This window comes from Lolium rigidum, chromosome 3, assembly GCF_022539505.1.
Source record: "Lolium rigidum isolate FL_2022 chromosome 3, APGP_CSIRO_Lrig_0.1, whole genome shotgun sequence".
In the NCBI taxonomy this organism is placed as follows: Eukaryota; Viridiplantae; Streptophyta; class Magnoliopsida; order Poales; family Poaceae; genus Lolium; species Lolium rigidum.
This window is the reverse complement of record NC_061510.1, coordinates 66,927,993-66,935,626: the sequence shown is the minus strand read 5'-3', so window position 1 is coordinate 66,935,626 and position 7,634 is coordinate 66,927,993.

The window sequence follows — 7,634 nt, the reverse complement described above, 5'->3', positions numbered from 1 at the left end:
ACCCTCCGGTGGAGGAGCACTGGCATCCACCACCGTTAGGATGGCATAAATTAAATGCGGATAGGGCATTCTCTCGAGATGACAAACTGCGAGCCATTTTTCTCCCATGTGAGTGATCCTGAGATCTTGAAGCTCCTGGCTTGTAGACGAGTGGTCATGCAAGCGAAGGAGATGGGCTCGGTGAAGATCATCCTAGAAACAGACTATACATGTGCTATGTCAAAACTGAGAAGCGGAGAGCTGGATTTATCAGCTCAAGGTCCTTTGGTTGAGGACATCAATTCTCTCCTCGGAGAGTTTGAGGATGTTTGGATTACTCATGTGCTCACTCTTGTAATGAGGTTGCACATGTTTAGCGAAGGCAGGCCGTAGGAATAAGATTAGTGAATCCTAGGTGGGTACTCCCGCTGTTTTTTTTTTGAAACATATTATATTAAAGATAGCAGGCCGCCTCATTAAAAACCTCCCAGCACACTTAGGTACTCTGGAAGGAAAAGAGTGTGTCTGGTACCTGCTGCCCACCATCACAGTAAGATTACATCATTCACGAGCTTGCTGAGAATAAACCTAGGTGGTTCATCGACCCAAGTACAAGAATTACCTGAACTAAACGTAACTCTAGAAAGCTCATGTGCTACCTGATTAGCTTCCCTATTACAATATTCAATGGGCAAAATTCCAAAACCACTCCACAAGATACTACAATCATCATAGACAGCCGCCGACGAAGTTGCTGAAAACCCGCCATTCTTCATTGTATCCACCACTTGACCACAGTCTGTTTGAATAGTAAAATTTTGAATACCAATCTTCTGTGCCAAGGTCAGACCGTCTCGAAACGCATAAGCTTCAGCCATCGGAACATCCACCACATGCGGTAAGAAGTATTGCATCGCTGCAATACAACTCCCCATACAATCTCTAATAACAACTCCTGTAGCTCCCCTCCCTGAATTAATATCAAAAGATGCATCAACATTTATCATAAGCATTCCCTCCAACGGTTTCTTCCATTCTTCCCTTGGTTTCGCTGCAGGTTTCTTTAAAACATTCATATAGTTGTCTGCTAATACCCGTATAGACATAGCCGATCGGAAGTGTGTTTGAATAGTCTCTCCATGCACAAGTTACCGCCTTTCCCACCAGATGTCCCAGCTCGCTATTATAACAATTTCTGCAAACCCAATATTATCAAGTGCTATAACCCGGCCTCCTCTCCTAATGATCTTCTCAACCACCACAGAACCTGATCAGTCAACACTTGTAATACTGTCTAAAGTTCCTGACAAACCAAAGCAATTCCAAACCTCCTTAGATCTTGCACAAGAAAATAATAAATACTTTATATCTTCACAGCTTGAATTGCATATCGGATAGCCTCCTAGATTCTCAATATGTCGGTTAGCTAGTACCCCTCGACATGGGATCATCGCATGGAGCACCCTCCAACCAAAGATTTTTATTTTACTTGGAATTTCAAGACTCTAAAGCTTTTCCCAAACCTCATTGCTTGCACTCTCCGCAATATTTATATTTCTATTATTCCTACCAAATTTGTGATCCCATTGACAGAAATAAGCTGAACGTACAGAAAATAGACCAAGCTTATTATGATGCCACGCCACCGGATCATCTCTGTTTGGTTTCAAAGGAATTTGCAAGACTCTGTGAACATCGATTGACCAAAAAATATCTTCAATAATATCCTCATCCCATGAACCATCTATAGGATTAATCAAATCTGATACCCGTGTGAGAATATGTGTACCTCTCAGAGTCATAATCTTTAAATTGTGGCTTGAAGGAATCCAGCTATCCTCCCAAATATTGATCTGACTCCCATCCCCCACTCTCCAAATACAACCTTTCTTAAAACACTCTTGGCCTGCAAGAATACTCTGCCATGTGAAGGAACTTCCCCTTTTCAAAGTTGCATTAAGAAGACAGCCATCCGGGTAATATTTTGCTCTTAACACTCTTGCACAAAGTGAGTCACGTTCACTCAATAACCTCCAGATTTGCTTTGCTAACAGAGACAAATTAAAACAATGGAGATCCTTGAACCCCATACCACCACTACTCTTCGGAATACACAGTTTGCACCAAGCTTTCCAATGCATATGTTTCTGCTCCTCCTCATTGCCCCACCAGAATTGAGAGATAGCATCAGAGATTCCTTTACAAATGTTTTTCGGAATTTTGAAAACCATCATACAAAAAACTGGTATCTCTTGAGCAATAGCTTTTATAAGAACTTCTTTTCCTCCCAAACTCGACAATTTCTCCTTCCAGTCACTTATTCTGGCGATCACTCTATCCACCAAGTGTCTGAAGCACTCACTTTTATCAAATCCCACCATAGCCGAAAGTCTCAACTATTTATCATTAAGTGATTCTGTTAGAATATTTAGAATTTGGCAAACTTCGGCCCTCTCTTCCACCACAGTATTCGGGCTAAAGAAAATACTTGGCTTGCTTTCAGAAAGTTTCTAGCCCGTATTAGCACAATAACTATCAAGAATATCCTGATCTCTTTGGCTCTGGAGGCCGGTGATTAATAAAGAATAGCCTGATCTTTCTCAAAAAAAAAAACCTGGCACTTTTGGCAGTTCAGGTTTCTGGCATTTTCTGGTAGTGACGAGGCAGCGGGAGCAGCGGAAAGTTGGCCAATCGCTTTGTCCACTAGAAAGGGATCGATCTCTCGCCGCCCCCTTTTTACTGTCCTTCCAGGGAACACCGCCAGAAAGCGGCAAAAAGAGTCGAGGATTCGGGCTAGATCATCAAGTCAACGTCGTGGACAAATTCGGCCGCGGCAGCAGCTCGTCGTCGTCGCCTTCGTCTTCTTCGCGTACGCGATCATCCAGTTGACATGCTAGCTAACTAGCCAGGACCGTTTCTCTCGTTTCGATCCTTCCATTTCGTGTCTGCCGTTCAGCCATGTCGCCCGCGTTCGAGGATTGGAGCAATGTGCGCCGCGCAATGGCAGGTTGCGTACGTCTACCTCGTGACGTGCGTGGGTTGATCGGTGGAAGTTGGTATAGAAGAAAAAATATACTGTACTAGAAATCCATGGTCTCTGAAGAAGTTGAACTCCTCAAGAAATTCCCCGATCAAGATGGTCAGAAAGCAAAGCGTCTCTCTTTTTCTCCCTTTCTGACGATTTCAATCCTGTCTTTTGGGGAGCATCAGACAAAGGCAAACATTGTTCGCACCATGGGCAAATAAGAGGCTGAGAGATAAACTTTACTACTACAACCACGGTTTAATTTACGACTACGTGGCTGTTGCCTGTCGGTACAAACGTATGAACCATCAAAAAGGCAGTATAAACGTGGTCGGCTCATCCGTCACAGGCGAAACAAACCAAATCAAATCTTAAGAAACGGATGGTCAATCCAAAAGGATGCCAACAAATTGACTATAAGTTTCACAACCGATGGATTGCAAGGTCATGAACCTAGAGATTTCTCTCGTTCGGCTTTGGTGATTTACATCATAGGATAGATGTCTGAAATCGATCCGCTGTTAAATCTGACGAGGTTCGCTGAAGTGTGTAACTGCGACAAGATAAACTGAATATGTTGATTGGTTGCACGATCCGACAAGCCTCTTTGGCCGACCTGCATGCTTCGGTGTAGCAGTCCGGTGGTGTTGTAGTCCGGGCTGTAGGTGTAGGTTGTCCAGCCGAGCTCGTCGCCGTTCCACTTGAGGCCGCAGCGGTCGAAGATGCCGTTTAAGGACCTTGGTCTTGGCCGTCAAACGCGACGCTCTCTGGCCCTCGAACCGATCCGTCCGGTAGCGGTATCCACTGGCTTCGTGTTGCATCGAAGCTGGCGAAGGTAGCCGGCATGGCAGCGGGCATGAACAGCATTGCTATGATGACCAGCACGATCGTCACCTTAACGAGACGGCTCATCGCGCACCCCATCTTCGCTAACCTATTTTTGTTGGCTAAAAGTGTGGCTAGTATTTTCGCTGAGGGATCTTTCTATGACTTGTTTGGGGCAGAAGCACTGCAGCCGCCTTGGTGAATGTGGATAACCGCACGCTGAAGTGTATTGATCCTAGTAGCTCCCGGGTCATGGGGTGTGGCTGGATTTATTTTTGGTTACCTCCAATGTCTCGAGTCCTAAAGTACTGCACTTTATAATAGTGAGGTATTATGCCGTGCATCCTCTTCTCTCAAAGAACTATACAAGCTTTTATACAGTGCCACCTTTAATGTAGTCATACACTTGTCATTTAGTTAGTTATTCATCACACATTACCCGCAAAAAAGTTATTCATCACAGATTTTGTAAGATAAGGTAAGAAGTATGGGATGCAAACACATAAGAAATCAATGATTTATGTTCAGTTCATATCAAATGGGTGTTGATTGCATGTCGGCACAAATGTATCAGCCGTAAAAAAGGCATATAAACGAGATCGGTGAATCGATCCGTCACAAATGAAACCAACCAAATCATCTTAAGAAAAAAAAATGATCAATCTAAAATGATTTCAAATCTCTGTTTTAAATAGCCGGCTATAGCCATGCTATAGTCTCGCTATAGCCTTTCCTGCATGATGCGGTTAATTGCTATATCCCGGCTAAAGGTGCCAAAGTTCTTAAATTTTTTTGATAAAGGGAATATATTAATATCAAAAGATACCAATTACACCTAGCCTTTGCAACACCCTAATGGCAGTACGGATGCACATAGCCAAAAAAAAAAAACTAAGAAACAAAAGTTCCGCTATAGCATCCTAGGCTTAGCAACAGTAATACAACCACCACCAAGACAACATCTGAAATACGGAATCTCCAAAAAACGACGCCTCCAAGAAGAAAACGGTGCACTAGCGCTGTCATCGCCCGACCAAAGATCTTAGGTTTTCACCCTGAATATAATCTCCGCTCTCAAAACAATGCCTCCAACAAGATCATTGTCAGGCACAACCAGTTAAGGCCAGACCTTGGATTTTGACCCTAAAAGGTAGGACTCTGAACTTCATATGTGTTGTCGCCCCCACTTCCATACGACTGTTGCGGAGCCAAGGACACCAAGCAAGTCCATCAACAACGCGAAGACTTGAACCTCCCTTAGCTAGTCTTCCGCTCCGGCCTACATGTCATTTCCTTCATCTGACTGCAACGTGGACCAAATGTCTCTTGATGCTAACACAGACCAGAGCTTCGCATCGCTCCCTCGGTCAGAATAAAAGCATGGGTGCGCACGACCGAATACCACTGAGCCAGCAAACTCCAGGCAAAAAAACACTGTTATATTCGCCGGCGGCGCCTTTCGGAACTCAACACTCCTGCCGGATCGAGAAGAGCAAACCTCAGGAAAGTCTTCATCTTCGCCCAAGAGAGACGCTAGGACCGCCGTCTTTATTCAGGTCGGGCCCCCACGCCGGCGACCATCCCAGGCTGGCCACAGCTGCCGCCGAAGACATCAATCGCAGATCGCATTGTCCGGAGACATCGCACACGCCCTGGGCACCGCCACAGCCGAACGCCAGCCCTCCACCAACGACATCAGCCGACGCCGGCTTCCACGCCTCACCACCTCGCCGTTGTAATGCGGTGATAGATCGAAAGATCCACCACCACCAACGGCAGGCCGACCCTCTCCGGCGAAGAATAGGGCCGGCCACCTCCACCGTCTAACCCAAGGCTGTTGCCTCGAGCGACCTCGTGTCACGGGAGAAGCCCGAGATCGCCTCCAGACACCGGCGAGAGGCGAGGGGGAAAAAGGTGCAGATCATGGCCTGGCCGCCGCCCACCACCAGCCCCTGCCGGCGTGCTGCGGTGAAGAGCCGGCGGGAGGCAGGAAGCCGCCGCGCAGCCGCCGCCCATCACCCTCCAAGCCGACCGGCCGCAGCGTGCGTCGAGGGGTCTCGGCTGCCGTCCCAGCGCGGCAACAAGGAGAGGCCGCCGCCGCCACTCCCCGCGGTCTTTGCCTGTCGGCGCTCCCGGCGGCGACGGCAGGATGCGTCTAGGGTTTGGGAGGGGTGCAGGAGGAGGGGTTATCAGAGCAAATAGCTGCCACTGATGGTTTTTAAATAGCCGGCTATAGCCGAGCTATAGCTGTTTTGGTAGTCCGCGGCTATAGCCTATAGCCGGCTATTTAAAACCATGTTTTAAATTGACAATTCCACAAGGTTTCGTAACCGATGCGATGCCAGGTCAAGTGCTCCAGATTTCTCTGGTCTGGTTTCTGTCATTTACATCATACGATATCTGAAACCAATCTTCTGTTAGATATGATGACAAGGTTTTCTGGACCTGTGCAGCAGGGACGAATTAACCGGAATACATTGAATGGTTGCACGACCCGATCGACGGCAAATGAGAAAGCATGATTTGTACACGATCTGCGTGCGTCACGGGAGATAAAGATCAGAAACACACAGGTACAGTTCATGTGCCTGCTGAACTCAATCGTGACCCCCCGAGTTTAACAATCAGCAGACTTCAAGGTTTTATTCATCCAAGTACAGATGCAATTTCTGACTGCATATCCAAGTACTCCACGAAGCATCGGCCGCACACGCAAATACGGGTCCAATCATGGCCAGACTAAGCTGTGGATCGAGCCCGTCGTTTTCGGTTGTTCTAGGTAAGGACCGACTCGTCAAGGATCCACCTTCCTGTAACTCACAGGTCCTGCCTGTCTTTGTCCCAAGTCTTGCAGAATCTGAATTTGTTTTTTCCTGTGATGCACAGATACGATGTTTTTGAAAACCTTGTAATAATGATCAGAGATTTCAAAACTGTGCTGTGTACGTAATGTGATTGGTTGACATGAGGTGCTCAATTCTGTACCTAATCCCTGAGGTGGACGTCTGATATACTCTGATGAGGTCGCCTGATAGAGATAGGAAGCAAACAGTTGTTAAAAGAAGGACAAGTGGCCATCTCCGAAGGGAAACTTTTGATGACACTTGAAAAGATCGTATGGCTACTGAATTCTGCGAGGAACTCAGTAGGCAGTGCTGTTTAGTTTAGCCTGGCATTTTTTTGTGTTGACACGCAAAGCTTCGCAAAGAGCAATTTAACCTTATTTTAAAAAGAAATTGCTGTAAGAAGACACTTAATTTTTTCATTGTTGATGATTGTTGACCACCTAATACACGCATGAAATCTTAGTGTTTTGATCAGATTACATTGTGTTGAATTCAAAATAGGACGAACTAAACGAGTGAGCATTTGGTGCACATGAGCACCAGTGCTCTCAGTTTTTTTAAATATTAAAAAAATATGTATCTATGTTTCAAAAAATCATCATACTTATTCCATGAATACATATATATGTTCCGAATACTCGTGAGAAAGTTTTGGTAAAAGTTGCATTGTATTTTGAGCTACAAGAAAAAAACAAATTTATGACTACGTATAGGGACGTATATTTGTCAGAAATTTGTCTTTTTTGTATAGCTCAAAATATAATATATTTTTCTACAAAAGATTTACCGTATCTTGGAATGTTTATATGTATGTAGGTATTTAATTTCAATTTTTTTGGAATTCAAATAATATGATTTTATAGCACCAGAATCACTGATGCTCATGTGCTAATTAAAGACACTTTTCGGAACTAAACCCTACTACGTATATGATTAGCATTGCTTTTGCGTCGTGCAAT